The sequence below is a fragment of the Taudactylus pleione genome, unplaced genomic scaffold (genome assembly GCF_031769625.1).
Source record: "Taudactylus pleione unplaced genomic scaffold, aTauple2 ptg000296l, whole genome shotgun sequence".
NCBI lineage: Eukaryota > Metazoa > Chordata > Amphibia > Anura > Myobatrachidae > Taudactylus > Taudactylus pleione.
The window spans coordinates 5,203,172-5,210,355 of NW_028284698.1; the positions used below are offsets into that span (position 1 = coordinate 5,203,172).

At 43.8% G+C, this 7,184-nt stretch overlaps 1 pseudogene; it reads left to right on the top strand.

Moving 5' to 3' along the window:
* The first annotated feature begins 6,694 nt into the window (after positions 1–6,694).
* Positions 6,695–6,813, top strand: LOC148511671 (5S ribosomal RNA; annotated as a pseudogene).
* The last annotated feature ends 371 nt before the right edge of the window (positions 6,814–7,184 follow it).

The following is a 7,184-nucleotide window of genomic DNA, read 5'->3' on the forward strand; positions in this document are numbered from 1 at the left end:
ATTATCTGCTAGCACCCACTGTTAGGCGGATGCATACTGTAAGTCTTTCCCCCACCTAGGTACAATGCTCTGTGCATGGAGGTGTAAGGGGCTCGGTTATGGACCTATACTGGGAATTAGAGACAGACTCACCCAGCCATTGCTCTATAGGCATATATATGCTATACCGAGCCTCTCGTATAAGCAATAAAAAGTCAGTTTTTGTCAGCGCTTGTCCTTACTTTTTCAACATGAAATGATGAAATATATTATATTTCAATCAGAGCGCTTATGCTTTGATGAGTGCTAGGATCTGTGCTGTGCTGGTGAGAGGTGCTGTGCTGGGTGCTGTGCTCTAAGGAGTGCTGTGCTTGTTGAGGGGTACTGTGCTGGGAGAGGGGGTGCTGTACTGTGTGATGGGTGTTGTGCTGTAGTCTGTGCTGCAAAGCATGCTAGGTGAGGGGTAGTGGCTGCTGTGCTGTAATCTGTGCTGTGAGGGGTGCTGTGCTGGGAACGGGTTGCTGTGTTGGGTAAGGAGTACTGTGCTGGGTGAGGGAAGCTGTGCCCGGATTGTTTAGGGTTGCTGAGCAGTGAGGGGAGATCCTGGAGTGATGTGCTGTGAGGGTAGATTGTGCCCTATAGAATGCTTTCTGAGGTGGGAGAGTAAGGGACTTTCCTGTAAACCCTTTTTTCTTTAATTATAACAGTGTGCTGTGAGGGGAGAGCCAGAGATTATCTGATGGGGGCACCAACCAAAATCTTGTCAAGGGCACCATTTTGGTTAGTGTCGGCTCTGTGCCAAAGTTTCCTCCTTCTGTACAGCCAGGGGCATTTCAAGAGAGGAGGGGGCCCATGTGCAGCCTCCGTTTGGGCCCCCTCCTCTCTCGGCGGCTCAGGGGGTCAGGGGTACTGTGCTGGGAGAGGAGGTGCTGTACTGTGTGATGGGTGTTGTGCTGTAGTCTGTGCTGCAAAGCATGCTAGGTGAGGGGTAGTGGCTGCTGTGCTGTAATCTGTGCTGTGAGGGGTGCTTTGCTGGGAATGGGTTGCTGTGTTGCGTAAGGAGTACTGTGCTGGGTGAGGGAAGCTGTGCCTGGATTGTTTAGGGTTGCTGCGCAGTGAGGGGAGATCCTGGAGTGATGTGCTGTGAGGGTATATTGTGCCCTATAGAACAGAGTTGCCTACCTTTGAAGATCTCTTCCCGGGAGAAGCCTGGGTAAGAGGCAATGGGGGGCGGGGCCTGACAATTCACATAATTAAGCCCCGCCCCCTTGCGGGAAAATTGCTGCCGCGGTTGGCTAGAATTTGCATAGGGGGCTGGGTCAAATGACGTGATTCATATAGAATCACATTTTAAGCCCCGCCCCCTACCAGGAGACCGGCGATCGCCACGAGTATTCTCCTCATTCTGCCCACTTCACTAGGAAGTGGGTAGAATGTGGGAGAAATGCCTACCCTTCCGGGGGGTGCGGGGGGTTACCCGAAAAATCGGGAGCCTCCCGCGAAAACCGGGAGGGTAGGCATGTATGCTATAGAATGCCTTCTGAGGTGGGAGAGTAAGGGACTTTCCTGTAATCCCTTTTTTCTTTAATTATAACAGTGTGCTGTGAGGGGAGAGCCAGAGATTATCTGATGGGGGCACCAACCAAAATCTTGTCAAGGGCACCAATTTGGTTAGCGCCGGCCCTGTGCCAAAGTTTCCTCCTTCTGTACAGCCAGGGGCATTTCAAGAGAGGAAGGGACCCGTGTGCAGCCTCCGTTTGGGCCCCCTCCTCTCTCTCGGCGGCTCAGCGCGGCACTGAGTGCTGTAGATTCTCGCTTCCTGCCAGAATCTACAGCGCATGCTCAGGTTTCCAGGAAAATTGCGCCTAGTTTTCCGGGGACATCTTTTCTGCGAATGTGCAGATCACTGGGAAAATGGCCACTGTCATTTTCCCAGTAAGTGTTTTCTGCCGGCGCTGCGGAGTAGCACTTCGGGAATCGGCGGATAGGTAAGTATTATTACCTATGAGTGCAGGGTGTGCGGTGTGGGCCCCACTGGACTCAGGGGCCCGTGTGCCCCGCACACCTTGCACCCATTATAAAGATGCCTATGTATATAGCATTTCCCCAGGACTGTTGGAACATGGTGTGATGAGTAGTGATACACTATAACAGGGGAACAGCACCTAACATTTTGTAAACAGGATACATGCTAACAAATACAGGATAAAATTATAGGGTAGCCTAGCTCTTAAGAGGAGTAACACACATGGTTGATCAAACTGGGTAAGACAACTTACATCTTAGCATGTTAGTCAATTATTTTCCTGCTACTCAGGAAAAAACTTCTCAGAGACAATGGTTGCATTGACTCACTGGACCTTATTCAGAGGCGGCCGTACAGTGTGCGACCGCACGGCCGCCTCGATGTTTGGCCAGTGTGCATGCGCACGAGGGAGCCGGCTCCCTCATGCGCATGCGTGAGACCTGCTACGACCAACAGCGCCGGTCGTAGCGAGTCTCTTTCCAAAGGGGGCGAGCTGTCAATGTTGATTGACAGCTCGCCCCGTTTGGAAGGCGGGCCGGGGGGGTGGCAGCCCAAATGGAGGCATTCCCATGGGAACGCCTACCGTTTGGGGGAGGCCCCACTGACATCACTAGTGATGTCAGTGGAGAGCTTCCGGCTCTGACAGAGCCAGAAGCTCTCCGGGGCTTACGACAAGTGAGACCCTACCCTAGGGTCTCGTCGTAAGCCCCGATGGTCGCGATGGTCATCGCGACCATCACCCGAGCGGTCGTTAGAGCTGTGGGTGTAAACCCACAGCCTAACGACCGAAACAGAGGCGGGTGGTGAGGATGCAAGCGGCCGCCCAGTTTCTAAACGTGAGTGCTGTTTTTTTTTGTTTACTTTGCAGGTTATTAGCTTGCCTAGTGACAGGGTGTTTATATTGCAATTTTTTGGGGGCCAAGCACCCCCTGGCCAACAATTTTTTTTGAGTGCCATCTCTTATGCTTCTTATATATATATATATATATATATATACACACATACATATATATGTACTGTATATATTCCATAGACAAAAAACCTTACGGTTTCACATGTCCCATTAAGGCTTCTTAGACATGATCAGAAATTGAACAAAACGTTCTAAATTTGTGACACTCAAACTAAAAAAAGCAATGAAATTACGATCAATAAGGCTGATGCCTTAATGGACGTGTTCCTTGCATAATACAGATATGGTATGCCATGACACCATGTGGATAACTGCAGATTCTGCACTCTCATAGAGTGAGATTGTTGTCATTCACAAAATGGTTCAGCTGCTAATTCACAGAATTGTGTGCTCATTGTAATACACACATGCAGTCTATGCAACTGAGGTCTGAGCAGTTATGTGGCACACACATCCCACTCAGTTCCTACATTCTGCTCATTTGGTCACCACAATAATCCCACTGGGTTTCAATATCATTCTTACTCAATACATCCATCTCATTCATTACACACATTCAGCTTCTTAATTGCTAAAACTATCATACTCTGTCTATGCATGTACGCTATCTTTGCCTCCATGCCGCTATAACTTCCCCAATCCCTACAGCTGTATGTTCTCCCCACTGTGCTAGTCTGCATGCCCTTATCCACACCAATATGTCTTTCCCTATGTGCACTGCTCTGTGGGCCTGATTCAGAGCCGGACGCAAGTGGCCGTTCGCTCGTCCGCCGTACGAGCGGAAATAATAAAATTCCATTGCTCGCTCGTATGTTCGTTCGCAGCTAATTTTCCGCCCCATAGTCTCCCAACCCCTCCTCTAGCTAGCGAACGTTCTAAATAGCGACCGTCCGTCTCCTCTTCGGTTGCAGGCAACGCTCGCACAAGTCAATTCCGGAAGTGGCCCTGTCAGTTTTTGATTGCCTGCTATTTCATTCAGCAAACATACTTGAATCGATTAATGGCAATCACTATATTAATTAGCATAATTGTTATTCACTTGTCTGCAATCCTTTTTTTTTTTCAATGTCAATAAACTTTATTCTTGTTAGTGTGTGTCATTGCTTCCGCAGAATACGTACGGTTGTACCAAGGGGATGGTTCTTCAAAATTAAAATTTGGTTTGAATGCTACTATTGTTTCGCTTTTTTTTTTTATAGGCAGATTTATCAATTTTTTTTTTTATATGTAAGTTAGCTTACGCATGTCACTGCATCAAGCCTATCATAACTCACATTATATTTGTGAGGCTGTAGGTCACATGACTCATACAATAACCAATAGAATGGTTTCTGTTAATTTACAAAGTACATTAGCCAATCAAATTTTTTCTAGGACCTTTATTAAAACTGTTTTGTGTAAAAAAAAACATTGCCATCATGAGAGCCGCTGCTTTTTGTCGCCGTGAACTCCTGGTCCTCACTGAAGTGATGGACCAGAGAATCACCAATAAATAGTGTACATAAGCCATTTTTTCCAATAAAATAAGTAGCAATAAGCATATGGGGGGGTCAATAGAGGGGGTGGGAGGGTATTGGGGGGATGGGAACAGGACTATCAAAGAAGCAAAATATCATAGAAAATGCCAAATGCTGTGCAAAAAGCATTATAAGGTAGAAAGAAAAATGTGGGGGTTTTGGTACCGCACAGAACCATATATTATTACGGCATTAATTTACAACCAACCATTTTTCATTTTGTATTTAGAGATTGTGACATAACATGTTGTTGGTGGTGCTCCCAAAGCCCAAAATATAACATGTACAAAAAACAAAGAGCCAAGAAGGGCTAGTTGTTGGGGAACTCTCAAATCAAATTTAATAAAAGTTAACCTTTATTAGTCATTATTAAAAAGCTGCGGATCTCCTCATTTTAATAGAATAAATGGATACGGCGAAATAAATATTCAAATAATTCTGGGTAATCGTGCTCCTATAAGTTCTAGATTATTTATTCACATCATACAGGAGTTTTGTACCCGTGGTGATCCTGAAATCAACATAAACCAAATCAAATGTAATCACTTATGTCCCTGCTATTATACACTTAGTCCTGTTCTGCTCCTAAATATTACCTACAACACCCAATATTCCCTGGTGGTCTCCCATCCAAGTACTAACTAGGCCCATATAGCTTCCAAGATCAGACGAGATTGGGCATATTCAGTAAGGTATGGTTGTAGGACTATATAAGCGGGAGATTGGGGGTCCTGGTGTAATATAGTTAAGGGCATTATGTAGGACTAGCTCAGTATGAGAAGTCTGTTTTGATTAAACAATGGACATAAATTCCAAACAAAGTATTGCACCAGCATACTTTGATTAATGAATAAATTGGTTATGTTACCTTCTAAAGTATGTATATCATATTCATATAGCCATCACATGTAAATGGCATTTATATAGTATTCATATGATTGTACATGGGTATGCAAATTCCATATGTTTCGGTAGGGATGGTGCTAATTTATATTTCCCTAGAGCACTTAGCAGACACCATACATTTTAACCAAACAATACATAGCATAATTTGTATTATTAACATGAAATACGGATGTGCATTGAATAAGTCATTACATGGTCACAACACACAGAGTGGTAATAAAAAAGGAAAAAAGAAAGCGAAATGTATTGCTAGTGTCCGTTCCCCTAAGTCACCGGGACAGAGACTGGGCGCCAATCAAGTCCTCATATAGGGATTATACTAATCTGTATTCCCCTGGAACGTTTAATATATAGCATACATTGTTGCCAAGTAATATAGCTGTACACAGTGTGTTTTGTTATATTTAAAATGCATACAAATGTGTCTCAAATCACACAGTGACAGTAAAAAAGAGCCAAATAGGTTATTCAAATCTATTCCCCTGAATGATGGGGGAAAGAAAGCTGGACATAAATCAAGTCCTCATGTGTGCAATGAAAAAATAACCATGTGAAATAACATCAAATCTACCCCAACTAAAAACTGGGGAGTTTACAGCAGTACATCCACTGTGATGCCACAATAGTCAGATTATAAATGAGCCTGTGTAATCAGATGCCTGCAAGAAAGCGTGAGCCATAGGGCAGACAGGTCTCCAAATTATACTATAAAAGATCAGAGTGCTGTATCTCCATTCATGCGGAGTGTAATAAGCTGAACTGACGCAGCGGCCAGACAGCAAGTGTACATACGTATCAGGGTCACCGTGTGGGGGTCTGGTCCGTGCACTGACGGGACCTCCTATGCTGCTGAAGGACGGCCGTTTCGCCTAGTTGGTGGCTTGATCACCTCTCCATTTCCACTTATTCAATGTACATCCGTATTTCATGTTAATAATACAAATTATGCTATGTATTGTTTGGTTAAAATGTATGGTGTCTGCTAAGTGCTCTAGGGAAATATAAATTAGCACCATCCCTACCGAAACATATGGGATTTGCATACCCATGTGCAATCATATGAATACTATATAAATGCTATTTACATGTGATATGATTATCCCCAGGCACTATTAGACTGACATTACTTATACCTGCATTTAGATTATCTGTTTATATGGCTATATGAATATGATATACATACTTTAGAAGGTAACATAACCAATTTATTCATTAATCAAAGTATGCTGGTGCAATACTTTGTTTGGAATTTATGTCCATTGTTTAATCAAAGCGGACTTCTCATACTGAGCTAGTCCTACATAATGCCCTTAACTTTATTACACCAGGATCCCCAATCTCCTGCTTATATAGTCCTACAACCATACCTTACTGAATAAGCCCAATCTCATCTGATCTTCGAAGCTATACAGTATTGGGCCTGATTAGTACTTGGATGGGAGACCACCAGGGAATATTGGGTGTTGTGGGTAATATTTAGGAGCAGAACGGGACTAAGTGTATAATAGCAGGGACATAAGCGATTACATTTCATTTGGTTTATGTTGATTTCAGGATCACCACGGGTACAAAACTCCTGTATGATGTGAATAAATAATCTAGAACTTATAGGAGCATGATTACCCAGAATTATTTGAATATTTTTTTTGCCGTATCCATTTATTCTATTAAAATGAGGAGATCCGCAGCTTTTTAATAATGACTAATAAAGGTTAAATTTTATTAAATTTGATTTAAGAGTGCCCCAACAACTAGCCCTTCTTGGCTCTTTGTTTTTTGTACAAGAAAGAAAAATGTGCCATTTGGTGAACAGGAGAGAAGAATATTCAGTAAATTTGGGAGG